Raw genomic sequence first — 16,643 nt, forward strand, 5'->3', positions numbered from 1 at the left:
CAGGGGACATAGGAACAACTAGACAGCTAAGGGACAAGGCGAAGACTGATGTCCTGGTGGCCGGAATTACATTTGAACACATACTTGAATGACAAGAAAGACAAGAGCAATGTCATTGCGTTTTACGTGAAAAAATGAGTTTTGTATGGTTTTAGAATTTAAAAATGTATCAGAGATATGTGAGGGCACATAAGCTCCTACCCCTAGCTGAGGTGCTATTGGCCGTTGTGATTGCTGGAAGGGGATAGTAGGTTTTATTTAGGGGTGTGTTCCTGCTTGGTTGACCGTGTTCCATTGGAAGGTTCCATGCCATGTATATGGGCAGTACTAATTGGACTCACTGTGTTTTGTTTTTTTTTAAAGAGGACATCAAATTTGGAGGGGGTGTGGAGTCAGGAAATGGAAAGGTTAGAGGGAAGGTGTGGGTGGTGAAATATGGTATAAACACATAGTATGACATTCCCAATGAAGATTATTACTTAAAAATAATAAATTTAAAATAGAATAAAATTGTTACAAACAACAACAAACTGTCACTGTTCTGAGCACTTATCAAGGCAAAATGAAAGAGAATACCAAGCAAGGACCACATTTTGAAGGCTGTTTGGACCACAGTCTAGATGTAGAGAGAAGATGTTGTTGGGCTAATTTCCACAAGAGAAGGACCTGAGATTTTCAATGGAAAACTTACTATGTGGAAAGGAGAATAACTTTCCCAATAAAAGTAAAATGCCTTTAACAAAGCCAGCTTGGCCTTCTATTCTGAGCCTTCCTTTTAAAGTCCCTTCATCATAAAGCACCTCCCAGCACACTTACAGACCCAAGCGTGAGTTGGCAGGCACTGTGTCCACTCGTGAGCAAATGCAGGAGGAAGAGAACTCTCAAATCCCTTCCTCTATTCACTAACTGTCCAGGCCTTAGCTTGACGTGTAGCTTTGGCTCTGCACAGGCCTTCCATCCCAGTTCCCTCCTGCTCCAGCTCCTCTTCTGACATCGGGAGGCAGGATGAGGCTCCCTTTCTTCCCTTCTTTTCTTTCATTTTCCTAATGCCCATTGGAATATAGCTTATTGATAAAGCTCAGTTGTTTAACACTTGAAAGATGGTCACATGGCATTTCAATGTGTCCTCCAAATGTCAATCGAAGAATAGAAGATCTCCTCTATAGATCTCTGGGGGATTCTCTCATGGAAAGATGAGAGATGGAATAGATGAAAACAAGCACATGTGTATAAAAAGTCTGTGTTGTCTGTCTTTCAGTGAAATTGAATGATGTATTCATCCCCACTATTAAAGAGAAAGCTCTGATTCAGTTGATGGGCATGATATATTACCAAAGTGAAGACAAAAGCTATGCTAGATTTACCTCCATATGTTTCTAACATAGTTTCACTTTTTTTCCCAAGTAAAAATGCAAAAGACCTTATTGAAGGTTTTACTCTAAGGAGATGAATATATATTTATATTTCGAAATATTATTTAGGATCTTTTTGTAGTAATTTATTTGATTTTTTGCTATGTAGATGCTTTAGATTTCTTAATGGAGCATAGCTCAGCCCCAATGCACAAGGCAATTGTAACTCTTAATGGCAAACACCTGATCCACATTCTGTAGGCTTTTTCTAAAAGCTTTTCCCCAAGGAATAGGGCACTGGTCTTGTACCAGGAAAAATGAAATAGAAATGATACTGAGACTAAGCTGCTGGCATTAGGTTTTCTATTCTATGGCATGTCTATAAAATCTTGAAATGGCCAAAGTCTATTTCCTATAGCCAGCAGGTTAAGACAAGCAAAGTGTAGGTGTATGAATAATAATAATAACAACAAAATAACCAAATGAGCTTCCTGTCGTGTCACGGGTGGTAAGAGTACTTGCGCAAACCCCCCTTCAAACCATTATCCCTGTCCACTAAGTCACAACTTTTAATTCTTTAATTGTCTTCTCCTCCAAGCCCTCCAGTGAGTCAACAATCTGGCGTCCGGCCCTACTTCTGGCTGACTCAGAAGCACTTCCCTTGCAGCTGCCACACATTTTTAGAAAAGAAGGGGTGGATCTGTGGCCCTGAGTCAAGAGACAATGGGAGACAGAGGCAAGTAGAGAGGCAGAGTTCATAGCACAAATGCATTTCACAAAGAATGGTCAAGGCGAACAGAGTAAGGGGATGGGAAATTCAAGGGACAGCAGGAGGAGGGTTAACCAAAGCAAAAGGTGTGTGAAAAAGATATATGGAGTCCTACTACCTTGCAATCTGATTAAAGGGAAACTCCACATGGCTGGAAAACACTGTTCACAGAAGCAATGGATTACTAGATAGATCCAAGAATTAGGGGACTTGCCTGTCGAGGAGGCCCTAGAAGTTTCCTTGGTTTCTCTACACATTGCAGTCTCTGTGGGTGGTATCTTCAGTAGTAATCCTGGAGAATAACCAAGAGGAATGACAAAGGCCTTTGTCACTACTTTGTACACAGTCAGGTGCTGGGTCAGTCTTCCTAATCAGCAGTGGTAAGGGTCTTCAACCCCTGAGGACTTTGGGCCTTCCCAGGCCCACCTGTGTAATTGTGACAGAGCTGTAATGGGGGTGACTAGCTGCTCGCTATTTAAGACCCACTTCAGAGGAAGGAATATAGCTTCCATATAAAGTAATATAGTACTGTAACCTAGTTAAATACCCATGGGTAAGAAAGCTATAGTCCTTGTGGTAGGGGACACTTATTACTGTTATGTAGGGAGACCAACATAGCATCAAACTAATTTCAAAACATCTGTATCCCATAGACAAAGAGCACTCTCAGCCTTCATCAAAAAAGCCTCTTTGTGATAAATCCATAATGGCCCAAGATGGCAAGAATAAGAGCTGATTTAAGGACCAGTCCTAAACAGGACATTTATTCTACCCTTTCTGAGGGTCAGAGAACATTGTGTTAGAAAGGGCAGAAAGATGATAAGAGCTGGGAGACAGAGAAACGGACTACACAGTGTCATCTTCTAGGAGGACACGTGATTGTAATCAGGAACTGACAGGAGAAAAGGTCACTCTCACTGAGCCCACAGAAGACTGATCCTGTCTCTAGTCAGCTATGGATAAAGAAAGGACACATGGTGCCCTTCTTCCTCCTGTTGACTACTGGAGACTCATAGATTCTGGGGAGGATAGCCATTATTAGTTGTACACCCACAGGGAGTACCACCAGACTCCAGTATATAATTCCAAAGACAAGACCACAAAGAAATCCCTTGATAACCTCAGCAGATTATAAAACACAATAAAAACTAGAAATGTGAGATGGGGATTTGTAGAGAAAAGTCATGGGGGAGGGGTTACCTGAAAGGGAAGGAAATCGGAGAAGGAGGTAGTGGGAGTAATGACAGTGCATTATAAACACATATGAGATTGTCAAAGAACAGAATTAACAAAAAGACAATTTGACATATTTATCATAGAAAATTTTGGAAACACAAGAAACTAAACAAATATGAATGATTTTTCTTTTGCAATCAAGCTCCTCTCTTAACCTCACACAGATATTCAAAAGTACTGACAGCGGCCATGCTCCCTGTCTTAAATGTAAAATTCACCATTTTCTCCTTGCTTATCCAACATACAGTCTGGCCTCAATTCTGGATCATTGTTGGTACATTAATTGAGTGATGTCAGGCTTCTCTCTTCCACTTGATCACTGAATGTGGTGCACAGCACCTTTGGTTATTGACAAGCCAGAGACTTCTTGAAAAGTTCAACCAGAACAAGCTCTCTCAAATGATACTTACCATAATCACAGAGATTAAAAAAAAAAAACCACATAAAACACACAAGTGTTCACTGGAACTTTGCAAAATAGTATAACAAACCATGAGTCCAAGACTCCAACCCAGTCTATCCAGCCACAGAAGTCATCCCCTCCTGGGGGGCAGGGAGTTCAGGAGCATGAAGTTTCAAGAGCACTAGTTCAGAACAGACCCAAGCTACAGTTTTAGAATTTAGATAATAATTTTTCTCAATATTTCAAAAGACATTTTGATAGTCTCAAATATTTAAACACTTTCTAAATCAGTAATCTGTTTAATTTTTACTTCCATAGTGCTACTATTTCTGAAGTATAAATAGCCAAATTTAGTGGACTCCAGGACCAGTTGGATGTCAAGAGAAAGAGAAGAAAATGGAGAGCGGTAATGCCATGGTCTTCCTCCCTTCCATCTGCTCTACAAAATCTTCTGGAGAGCGACCTTTCTGCACACAGTAGACAGAGTGAACCTCAGACCTCGGGGTGATTTGTGTGCCTTGGAATTGGCTTCCTTTTATCCTCCACTTGTGTATTTGGCTTTCAACCTCATTGTGCCCTGCTCTCTCCAACCTTAGAATGAAGATACTCGGTTACTTGCATAGCAGACTTAATGCAGACATTAAGTGTGAAGTGCTCAGAACAGGGCCAGGTACATAGAAGCTGTTGGGAGAAGGCACACACCAGGAACACAATGGTGAGCCTCAGGAGAGCAATTCCTTTACCTTGGACACCACACCGAACTGTGATATGAAGGGAAGTCTCTGAAAGCCCTTTCGTCAGGGTTGCTCATCCCTGCTCACCTGGAGCTATGTACCGGGTGAATAATTGCCATGTGAAATAGCTGTGAACATTGAAAGCTTTACCTAAAAGCCAAAGTGAACTTTTTCTTTCTTTTGAAATAGTGAGGTTTTATGGAGCAATTAAAATCTTCTGAGCTAATTAAACTCATTAAGACAGAAAAAGTTATAAGACTGGATGCCACAGGGGCTGACATTATCCTGGAAGCCAATGGACTGTTTCTTCACCTGGAAGACCCACGTGTAGAGAGAGCTGTTGTGGTGGCCATTGTCACAATAGAACCATGACTTCTGTTTCAAAGGACTAGTTAATGACAGAGCGACAGAATAAGGCCGCTGACTTCAGCCAGCTGCTGTAGTCTCCAGATCTTGGCACATAGCTGCTGACTCGGGACGATGAGAGACACCATGAGTCCCTCACAGTCATCACCAGCCCTTCATGCTGCCGGTCTCCTCCCCACAGTAGGCACCTTTTTCTCAAGAGACTCAGCTTCTAGTCAGACATGATGGCGTTTTCACTTGCTACAGGATAAGACTCACAGGGAGCATATGTGATGCAACTGAAGTCCTGGGAGCAATGGCACCGTGGAACACATCAGTCATGGCAGGACTCCTGCACATGACTCGCTGAAATGAAGAAGGCTGTCCATTTTCACATTCGGGTACTTGGGAAAGGCAGCTCTTTATGGATTCTATAAACTACTGGTTGTCCCCTCAAGAATGCCCATGGAGGGGGGAGGGGGCAATATGTGGGAGGAGGGGGAGGAAAATGGGAAACAGGGAGCAGGTGGAAATTTTAATTGAAAAAGAATAAAAAAGAAAAAAGAAAAAAAAGAAAATGAATGCCCATGGCACCATTTTGAGGTCTGAGTGACAGGTGACTTGCTCTTTAATGTAGTTCTCATGTAAACTGGATAAATTAACTTACGGTAAACACTCTCAATTTCTGCTCACCCCACCCCATTCTAATGAACAGAAATTCTAGCCCAACCTAAAATTCCTCTGATGAGTGGGTCCTCCAGGTATGATGATGGTTCTGACAAAACCTGAGTAAGAGTCTGCACAACTGCCCCTCCCCGACAGAAGAATCAACATGCAGAAAACGCGAAAAGACAATCATTCTGTTCCTTCCATGACACAGCTCCCCTCTAGACAAATATTAGTCAGTCTGGAGGGCATTCAAAAGAATCCCGCCTTCACTTGAGTTACCAGTGTAACAGCCATCATCCTTATCAAAAAACCAGTAGCCAGAATTTACATATTTGCCTGGTCTCTCGACTTACCTGTATAACTATTTACTAAGGGTTCTGCCAAGAACAGAGACAAGGTATAAAGTTCATACCTACTGCTGTATGCAGACACCAAATAAAAAGAAACAAACCATCTCCTTGGGAATGGAAGTGCTGATAAGAATGCAAATCATTTTCAAATACTGTGGAGAATGGGTGCTTAAGAGAAATGAAAATGACCAATGTAAAACAAACACATGTAAAATAAGTTATGTTAAGTGAAAAAACATATGTAGTGTTGCTACAATAATGTAGAACACATCAACAATGGCAAGATTGGGAGTTATAGACAGACATAAAAGAATAAACTGGACCACAGCAACTCCTTAGCAGATATAAGTTTAATTAGTATAGTTAGTAACCACAGCATTTTCTCTGAAGACTATCCATGTTGGACTAACAATGGCTTAACCAGACACACTTTCCTTGAAATAAATAAAGATTTCTGAAGATGTGTAGAGTTTGGATGAGATGGGAAAGAAGGAAAAACTGGAGGAGAGATTCCAGACAAAAAGTCAGTCAGGGCAAAGTTCCAGAGATCAGCATTCTCCTGTATTCCCCAGAAGTCTAAAATGAGGAGAAAATAATTCCTTTATGAAACACAATTAATAAAAACTCAGGATCAGAAATTGGAGTTCAACCTGAGGATCTGAAAAGCAAAACAGCCAGTCACTGGCTATTACCTAGACCTCAGTCTGAAAATGATGATCCTACCTCCAGGAATCTGAGAAGGAGACTGTCTCTGAAGAGCTCTCTTCCCTGTCTTATATTTCTCTCTAGGGCTGGGATTAAAGACGTACACCACTGGGATTAAAGGCATACACCATCCTATTTCTATGACAATTAGTGTGGCTACTGGGATTAAAGGTGTGTATTATCATAACTTGGTCTGTAAGGCTCACCAGTGGGGCTATTTTACTCTCAGATCTTCAGGTCTTTATTTATTTATTTATATATTAGGGTTTTTTTTTTTTTTTTTTTTTTCGGTTTTTCAAGACAGGGTTTCTCTGTGTAACAGCTCTAGCAGCTGTCCTGGAACTAGCTCTTATAGACCAGGCTGGCCTCTAACTCACTAGGGTTTCACCTGCCTCTGCCTCCCGAGTGCTGGGATTAAAAGTGTGCGCCACCACGGCCTGGCAGGTCTTTCTTTATTGAAATACAATTGAGATGCCACTACACCTTTGTCTTGGCTAGCTGGAATGAGGTAGAGGAATATGAAAAAGTAGAGTCATACAGCAACGGCAGTGTCGTGTTTCAGGGAAAGGACACCGGAATATAACAACAAAACCCAGCAGTTATTCTAGCAACACCATGAGCAAGAAGCAAAGAATAAAGCCACAGGAAACAGAGAAACATCCGTGAGCATCCTTAGATGTGAAGTGAAAAGCAAGAGCTAAAGTCAAGATGAGGTCGGGGGAATCATCTAGACAAGGGTAAGAACCATAAAAGAAAGGGGATGGTTGGGTAGTAATATAAATGGTAGCTTCAACTGATGCAGGAGGAGAAAGATGCATAAGATTGGTGTTGTTGCTCCAGGATAATGTGGCATTGAAGAAGAGATATTTGCTTAGAATATACAACAAAACTTTATAGATCAAAAACAAACACAGATCTACATCATAAGTGGTATGCTTATATGAGTTTCTTTTTTAAAAAAAAAAACTGTGTTACATGCTCTGTGTGTGTGTGTGAGTGTGTGTGTGTGCGTGTGTGTGTGTGTGTGCGTGTGTGTGTACTTGCATGTTTATACACGTATCATGAGACTCATATGGACTCAGTTCTCACCTTCCACCACTTGGGTTTCAGGGATTGAACTCGGGTCATCAGGTCAGGTTTGGTGGCCCCCACCCTTATCACTGAACCATCTCATCAGCCCAGAGTGTTTCCTAAAGTAAAAGGACACAATAGTGATGATGTTAACCCTGTGTTTCCAGAAGAACTTTCTTTAAACCAAACATAAGCTAAAGGCCAAGTGTTTCCTATCATTAGAAAAAGACTAAATGTTTTGCAGGTGTGAAGGTTCTAGATCCACTTTCTGTACCTATTCCCCTATTCCACGTGTTCTAGAAGCCAGTAGACATGGGGACATGCATAAGAAGGCAATGGAATAGTGGGCTGAACCGGGTTAATCGCACATCTCATGAACTGGGTGAACGTGAGCCATAATACTACAGAACTCCTGCCTCAGATCTGACAGACAGAGGGAAAAGGCCAACTCCAAAGAGAAGCAGAGATGAGAAATGTCCTATCGGGCCTTTGCAGAGACAGTACAGTGACTGGTTATGACTATCAAAGACCTAACCCAAACCTCTAAATCTAAGGTCAAACTTGCTCCTTCCTTCTGCCCAGCTTCATCTGACTAAGCTGAGCTTGTCCTCTCCCTGTTTACTTAGGGGAGCCCTTACCCCACTTCCAAGCTGCTGCAGAGCCTCTCTACTGCTATCCAGACAGTCCTGTCCCTTGCTGCACATCACTGACACACCACAGTGTGCTGGCATGTGCATGTCTACCGCTGTCTCTCTTGAAGGCCTGCTTCCACTTTCTACCCATAGAGCCTACTGCAGAAAACAGTGCTCGGTAATCATTAGTGGGAGGAGGTAAGGAAAACAGAAGGAAGAAAGCTAGAAATGTCCACCCAAAATCACTATCAACACAGCTTCCTTCCTCCCCAGAGGTTGAAGGGTGCATTGATGATTTCCATATCAAAGACAAAAAAGAAACTGGTAAGCTGGGTCCCTCACATCCTAGAGATTTTAACAAAGTTTCTTACATGTTTTCATTTATTTTTACACATAAATCACCTTTCATTGCAGTGGAATAGAAAGGGTAGCAAAGCCTCCAGCTAAGCTCTATTGCCATTGGTAGAATCCTCAGGGAGGCCCAAGAGAGGGACAGAAGTGCTGACATAGAAGGGAGGTTTGATGGAGGGCAAAGTGGGGAATAAAGGACACAGGCTGTTCCCTTCCATTGACTTCTAAGGGATGTATGCAGCTTAATAACTCATAGGAGAACAGCCTAGTGATTGTCAATTGAGTAGAACAAAGCACATTCCAACAATAAAACTATGACATGGGTCACATGACACAAATGACTTCAGCTGTAAGACTGGAAACTCTGCAGAGATATTCAATAAGTCACTGGGTCCCCTCTAGAAAAGTATTCAGCCGTCACAGCTGAGGACTGTGTCTTCCGTCACCAAATCCTCACCCATGGCCGCAGTACCGGACCTAGACTAAGTGACAAACGGGTGCTCACTGAATGAATGCCTGCATACGCTGTGTTTCCATTAACAAAAGATGAAGCAATGTAGTTAAGTGACCTAACTCTCCTGACGGGCAAAATGCTTCCGCTGACTCAGGTGCATCTGCGACTTCTCGGTGGACGCGATATGCTGAGCCTCCCGTTCTCGGCCCCATTGTTTATTATGCTTTCATATAGGAAGTTAAAACAGCAAAAGAGTATTAACACTAATTAGCCTCGGACATGAGAGGAAACCCACGCACAGTTTAGTGCTCTTTGACAGCCTATGATGAAGGCAGGAATCATCAAAAAGCAAGCCATTAGGCTGAGCGTGTAATTGTCAACAGAAATGCTATCTCTTCATCGGCTGGGCGTTAGTCAGTGGAGGGACTTTGGTGGTGACATTCATCTTCGCAGGTCTTTCTAATGTGTTAGTGTCAGATCTCCAGCTCAACCTTCACTGCCTTCTGTTCCCTACACAGGCTCAACTGCATTTTTACTAAAGAAATACCGACTCCAGGGTATTCTGGCCCACACCAGGGTCCTACAAATGCCCAGCAGCTAATCTGTTCCTTTCTCTCTTCCCTTTGGTCCCCGAGGAAGGTGACCCTCCATCCCTGAGCAACCCACTGATGACATCCCCCGCGTGTGAATTTCCTCTTGTGAAGTGGAAATTCAAAACAATCAAAAATTGGTTGGTTTACCCCTATAGTAGACTTCCCATTATTGCACCACCCCATATTGTTGCCTACAGGGTCCACAGCAACATTAAGACTGTTTGACATGAGTTTTCCCCCAGCAGGATGGATAGTACCTTCTGGAACTATGAAAGCTAGCCATCAGGGAGGAGGCTTCCAACCAAGTGTCAGCGTAATATCTCTATATTCTGCGACCAAGGCATTTGGCCTTTTCAGTACCAGGGTCTTAATATCTAGTTCCAGTGAGAAACCAACCAATACAAGCAATACCAGGGATGGGAAAGATGGTTCAGGAGGAGAGAGCACTTGCTATACAAGCATGAAGACCTGTATTTGGGTACCCAGCAGCCAATCACATTAAAAACCAGGCATGGGCATGTGCACCTATAGTCACAGCACTGGGTAGATGAAGGCAGGAAGACCCACGAGGCTTGCTGGCTGCCAGCCTAGCTGAAAAGTGACGAGCTCTGGGTTCCGTGAGAGACATTTTCTTGGGGGAATAAAGCAGAAAGAACTAGAGGGAGCCCGATAGCTTCTTCTGTCTCCACATGTGTGCACAGGTGTGTTCTCATGTGCTCTCACACACACAAACATACAAACTCCATACACATAGAAAAACATTAAAAAACCAACTTATTCTTTTTCCTGTGTAGTTCAATTATTCAAACTTCTACCTTCCTTTTAACTTTATGCAAAAGACAAGATGCCCGCCTCACTGCCTCACAGATATATGATATATAAAAGAGACATAAATATTCATTGATTCTTGACACATGCATATATGATGCAAAAATTAGAAGCACTACTTATATGATAGAAGGTTCTATTTTAGACATCAGAGGATTTCAGGGCATTGGATTGCCTTGGATATTATCTTTAAATTAAATAAAAAGGAAGAATTTAGACGCATTTCCTAAACTTTGTACACCTATGTAGTGGAAAAATAAAGTTAGAATCCACCACTTCAAGTCAAGTAATTTATTTATCGCAGTATATATTTCTTCGAAGGCTAACGTATGAGTATGAGTAACTAACTGGTGAATACACAGGAGTGTGGCTGAGGGCTTCCTTTATGTTAGGATTGCTCCAGGGCTTCAGGGAATAAAGCAATCATGGTCACTGTTTCCATGGGGCGAATGATCAGATGCCTATGCTAGGAAGAAGGATATCAAGAACACATGGCTGAAGAAGAACGTGTCGTTTCCTGGGCAGTTTGGTGCTCATATTTGGAGTTTGATTTCCAACCCGTGGATCTATAAGGAGGAAACAGCTGGGGTGGGACCTGGATAGAATAAGGTAGGCCATTGGGTCATGCCCTCGAAGAGAATATTGGGGTCTTGGCTCCTCCCTCTTCGCTGTCTCTTGCTTCCTTATTGGTTGATCGGTTGTTGACTGTTTCTCAGCTGGGGTTTTGCTGTATAGCCTATGCTGGTCTCTACCTCACTGTGCACATTAAACGTTCACTCCTCCTGCCTCTGCCTCCCAAATACTGGATTACAGGCCCGTGTGACCAGGCATAACTTGTTCAAAATTCTGAACTCAGCTTAAATTTCTTCCCATTTCCCTGTTGCAACCTGGTTCTAGCATCCTTTGCCTAGGCCCTGAGAGCCAGCAGGAGCAAGAGAGACCAGAGGGCAGAGGTTCCCACATGGATTCAACCAGGTCTGGCAAGAAGCTGGCTCGCTCTCTTCTGGGACCCTGCAGGGGCTGTCAAAGCCTTTCACCTGGTGCAGGCAGAAGCTCCTGCTGCAGTGGGGCTGAGGATTCCTCTGCTCCCGTGGCTCACAGGCATCTAACATCTCACCCGTTCATCTGGGTGACTAGGAGAGAGTCAGTTCCTGCGGACGGTCAATTTCCACTCTCCAGACACAGGCTGAACACCAGCTGTCTGTGTCACCCAGCTGACGACCCCATCTGAAAGCACTCTCAGGACCTGCTGTCCATTTCCAGTCCAAGGTTGGAATGATAAAAAAAAAAAAAAAAATACTCCATTGTTTTGTTCTGTTTCCTAAGAGAAAGAAGATGAGGCCCATTACCCCTTCACTTCAAAGACTTCTGCTGGCCAACACCACACCCAAATCTCACCTGCAACCTACTCCATCTTTGACTTTATCTGTAAACTGACCAATGTTCAGTTGGTAAAACTGCACCTCCAGCATGGGAAGGCATCTTGGTGTTCATTTGCATATCGCGTACCTGTTGTATGGGTGTTTGAATAGCCACGCATGTCCCTAAGCTGGCCCCATGTGGAGCATCTGCAGAGGAAGTGAGGGAGGGGTCTCTTGTCATAGGCTGTAAAGTTTGCATAGAACCATTTTCCTTGTCCGCCATTCATGACCAGCTTCTCTTTCCTTAACTCAGCTGGGAGTTATCAACTTTGATCAACTGATTTACAGCTTTTAAGAAAGAAAAACAAAAGAAAACTAACCACAGTTGTAATTCAGAAAAAGTTTTACAAAACAATACTTCAGAAAACAATGTCTTTCCTACATATTTCCACATCATTCAGCTTACCTCCATGTCCTCTGCTGTGACATGGGCTACCACTGTCTGTGGAATTAGCTGGGATCGTTGCGCCCTCTTGTGGTAACATCTAAGTGCTGCAGCGCAGGGGCCCATGACCTTCCACAATTCACTCTTCCGGGAGTGCTGCTGTTCACTTATGCCTGGTGGTTTTGAGTGACAGAAACACTCTTAGCTGCCTTGTGATCTAAGTAACTTCTGGTAACGTTTTGCCTGAAAATAGTGTAAACATTCAATGACAAGAAGATTAGATACATTTGCAAATTATTTCTTGCTGCTGGCACATTAAGACTTTAATAATTCTTTTTAAACTAATTATCTCATCTGTTTTTAATTAAACTTTTGATTTTAGATAATTATAAGTAAATTTTTACCTGTGGAAAATGTCACAGAGATTCTATGTGTTCCTTACTCGTAGCTGCAAATGGGGACATCACACAAAGCTTCATGGGAGATGTGGGATACTCACACCACTGAGACCCCTTTAACGTCGTTCCCCTCCCCCTCTGCATGCCCCTCCACAGCTCCCTCACTTCCGCTTATTCTCATCACCTGGCAATCGTTAATTTTATGTTTTCTGGAGTCTTATTGTTCCAAATATCCCAGTTCCTTTCATTGGAGTTTCTTTTGGCTTTTTGGGAGGCCCACCACCCAGCTCCCATATAAATCACACACAAAGGCTTATTCTTAGTTATGAATGCCTGGTCATCGCTTGGCTTGTTTCTAGCCAGCTTTTCTTAGCTTAAATTATCCAAACTACCCTTTGTTTCTGTTTTTTTTTTTTAACCTATCTCTAGTTCTATATACCTTTCTTTACTTCTTTTGTTTGTTTGTTTATTTTGTTTTGTTTTGTTTTTGTTTTTTGAGACAGGGTTTCTCTGTAGCTTTGGAGCCTGTCCTGGAACTAGCTTTTGTCGATCGAGTTGGCCTCGAACTCACAGAGATCCACCTGCCTCTGCCTCCTCAGTGCTGGGATTAAAGGCGTGTGCCACCACCGCCTGGCTCTTTCTTCTTTCTCCATGGCTTGCTATGTAACTGGGTGGCTGGCCCCTGATGTCCGCCTCTCCTTGTTTTCTTTCTCTGTTCTATTTATTCTCTCTGTCTGCTAGCCCAGCCTATCCTTGCTCCTGCCTCGCTATTGACTGTTCAACTCTACTAGGACCATCAGGTGTTTTAGACAGGCAAAGAATCACAACTTCACAGAGTTAAACAAATGCAGTGTAAACAAGGTCACACACCTGAAAACAATGTTCCCCAAGTGGAGAACGCCATTAGTGGCCAAGATGTGGGTGCTGAGCATCCTTTTGTTTGTGATATTTTTGCTTCAAGGACCTCTGAACTCTGCTGCAGAGTAACATTAAGTTACAGAATATTATCTTAACTAGGCAAAGATGTGTTACACTTGTTTATGCTGCAGAACATTATCTTAACTTTATGTGAAGCTGCGTTACTTCTGTTTGTGCTGCTTTGTGTAATGATGCAAAGATGTGACGCATTTGTTTCATCTGGCTTGCCTTGCTTGCATCTGATTGGTCTAATAAAAAGCTGAATGTCTAATAGCTAGGGAGGAGAGGGATAGGCAGGGTTTCCATGTAGAGAGAAAAAATAGAGGGGAAAAAAGGAGAGAGGAGAAAATGAGGGAGCTATCGGGGGCCAGCCAGGCAGGGGCCAGCCAGTACACACAAGAAGCAGTGGAAGTGAGATACACAGAAATAAAAAATAATAAGCCCAAGGCAAAAAGTAGTTAAAGAGAAACAGGCTAATTTAAGATAAAAGAGCTAGCCAGAAATGTGCCTAAGCTAGGCCAAGCATTCAAAACTAATAAGTATTGGTGTCATGATTTGTGAGCTGGTTGATGGCCCAAAAGAAAATGACTGGTACAAACACATGCGTGGATGCTAATGCATATATGTTTGGGAATATTCTGTCTGTATTCATGTTACTACAAACTAGAGCTAATACTGACTCTAATCCGTCCCTGCAGCCTTTTTACTCTACATGTGTGTAACCTTCAAACCCAACAGGAGAATGTTAGTATCTTTATTCTTCTCTATTTGGGCTGCCTATTAAGAACCTGCAGGTGCCTTTTACCTGTTCTAACTGGAGACTGGAACACTGAGCACAAAACGCAAAGCATCTGATGCTGTGGGGATCCTAGGAGCCAGCTGACATAATGAAAACCCACATCTCATATCTGTGTTTCTTGCTCGCTTCTATTTCAGTAATTGTAAAATGTTATTCTTCTATGTATCCATTATTGTTTTCAGCAAGAAAATTGCTCAAAATGCCTATTCAGACTTGTTACCAGAAGGGAAGTCAGAAGCTTTTTTAAAACTTAATTAATTTACAGGCATTTTGTGAAATGATTCTGGATCTACAGATACCACACACATTTTTAAATGTATTTGCCACTTGGCATAATGTATCAACACTTACCACTTATCCTTATTTCAGTCTGTGTCTATGGCCTTTCCATGATTCTGTTAAAGACGTTTCTGGTCCCTGAAACAGAAGTGCTATCATTGGAACAAAAATGAGAAGGGGAAGACAGAGTCTTTGTATTAGGAGGGGATCTACAGAGTATTCTAGAACAGCCTTTTAGTAATCACATAGGAAGATCATTGGGAAACCCAGAGACTATATCCTAACAGAATGGTACAGCCAAGAACAGGGGAAATGTACCCAGCATGCCCTCTTAATCTCCCTCAGCTTGGTCTCATGCTCCTAAAAGATTAAAGGAGAGATTCTGGTGGGAGAGGAGATGTCAGGGAATAGATGAGCTGGTGGGAAGAGGCATTGCTCAGAGCTTTCTGCTGGCTGCTCAGTCCAGTAAGCCCTGTGGGAACCAACACATGCAGTAGCCATGGCTCCTCAGAGGACCAGTGTTCTTACCTCCTTTCCCCGGGTTTAGGGCTTTCTCTGTCTAGTTCTCCAAGTGAGGTCTGTGTATTACCCACCATCCCTGAGGCTTTACTGAAGCCCATTAATCTATTCTGTACCGCTACCACTAGGCTGTTGTCAACAATGCCAGACAAGAAGCAAAACAAACTCCGCTCCCACCTCTGAATGAACATTGGTTGGAAGTGTAGGGCAGAAGTGGACATCCACATGCATGTGTGTGTATGTGTGTGTGTTACAGATGCATGCGCACACAGGCACACTCACTCATATACACACAAATATCTTCTTCATTAGACTTAGGACAGACTTAGACTGTTTAAGTATATCTATTTTGCCTTGTTGTAAATAAAGCTTTAGGGGGAAACTACAGTCATCCTAAAGATGATGATATGCATGGACCCGGAAGATGTGCTGACACTGTACCCTGAGCACATCAGTGGACAGCGGTAGCCAAGAGGCCACCAGCAAGCACTAAACTGGAAAATCTCTGCATCCTTTGAGAACTCATGAAAGTGAATTACTTATAATTAAGCCCTTAAGTTTTAAGTTTAGCGCCCAAACCATTTAAGGCGTACAAAGGCTCCTGGCAACAGTGAGAACCACTGTATCCAATGCCAGGATTCGGCCACAGTCTTGGCAGCGGGGCCAGAGGCAGCCACTGTAGCAGCCAACTCAAGTGGATTCTCCCAGAGAAAGGGTTTTGACAGGAGAGGTGTGGAATGTCAACCTCAGTAAAAAGCCAACCTGCCATGGACTCTACTTCTGCTAACTCAGGGCTAAAAATACCAAGCCAACATCAACATACCCACACACACCTCATTCATCTCTGTCCCAGATGGCATGTCAGCAAATCATCTGCCCCTGTGAAATATCTGGAGTCTAGCAAGCAAGAGAGAAGGGAGACTTGGAAGGCAGCTTAGGAGAAAGATGAATAGAGCAAGGATTTCACCAACATCCCTTCTTCTTTATATTTTGTGTGTGTTTCTAATTGTCTAAAGTCTTGATTTTAAATTGACCATACTAATTATACATATATGGGGGCTACACTCTAGCATTTTGATACCCATCTATGATACACAACCATCACATCAGAGAAACTGGAGCATCACCTCAAGCAGACATCATTCTCTTGTTCACCAATGATGTTTTTTAAAGGCCTCTAATTGGAGTTATCAATTATCAGGCTTGTAAAAAAATGAGTGTGTAAAAGGGGATCTGTGCAGCATCTCTTCATCAACGACACATGAACCCTCTTGTGATAAGTTTCAGGAGTGTTTCACACACTGAGTGAAGGGGAATTTCAACCAATCACCTTGTTTTGGGGGTGTTTGCTCCGGGGCCCCCCAAAGCTTATAAAACCATCTATGTGTGCTTACTTGTCTCTTTTGTTTCCTGTTCTTTAATGGAACCTTGG

Source organism: Chionomys nivalis, chromosome 6, assembly GCF_950005125.1.
Source record: "Chionomys nivalis chromosome 6, mChiNiv1.1, whole genome shotgun sequence".
NCBI classification, from domain to species: Eukaryota; Metazoa; Chordata; class Mammalia; order Rodentia; family Cricetidae; genus Chionomys; species Chionomys nivalis.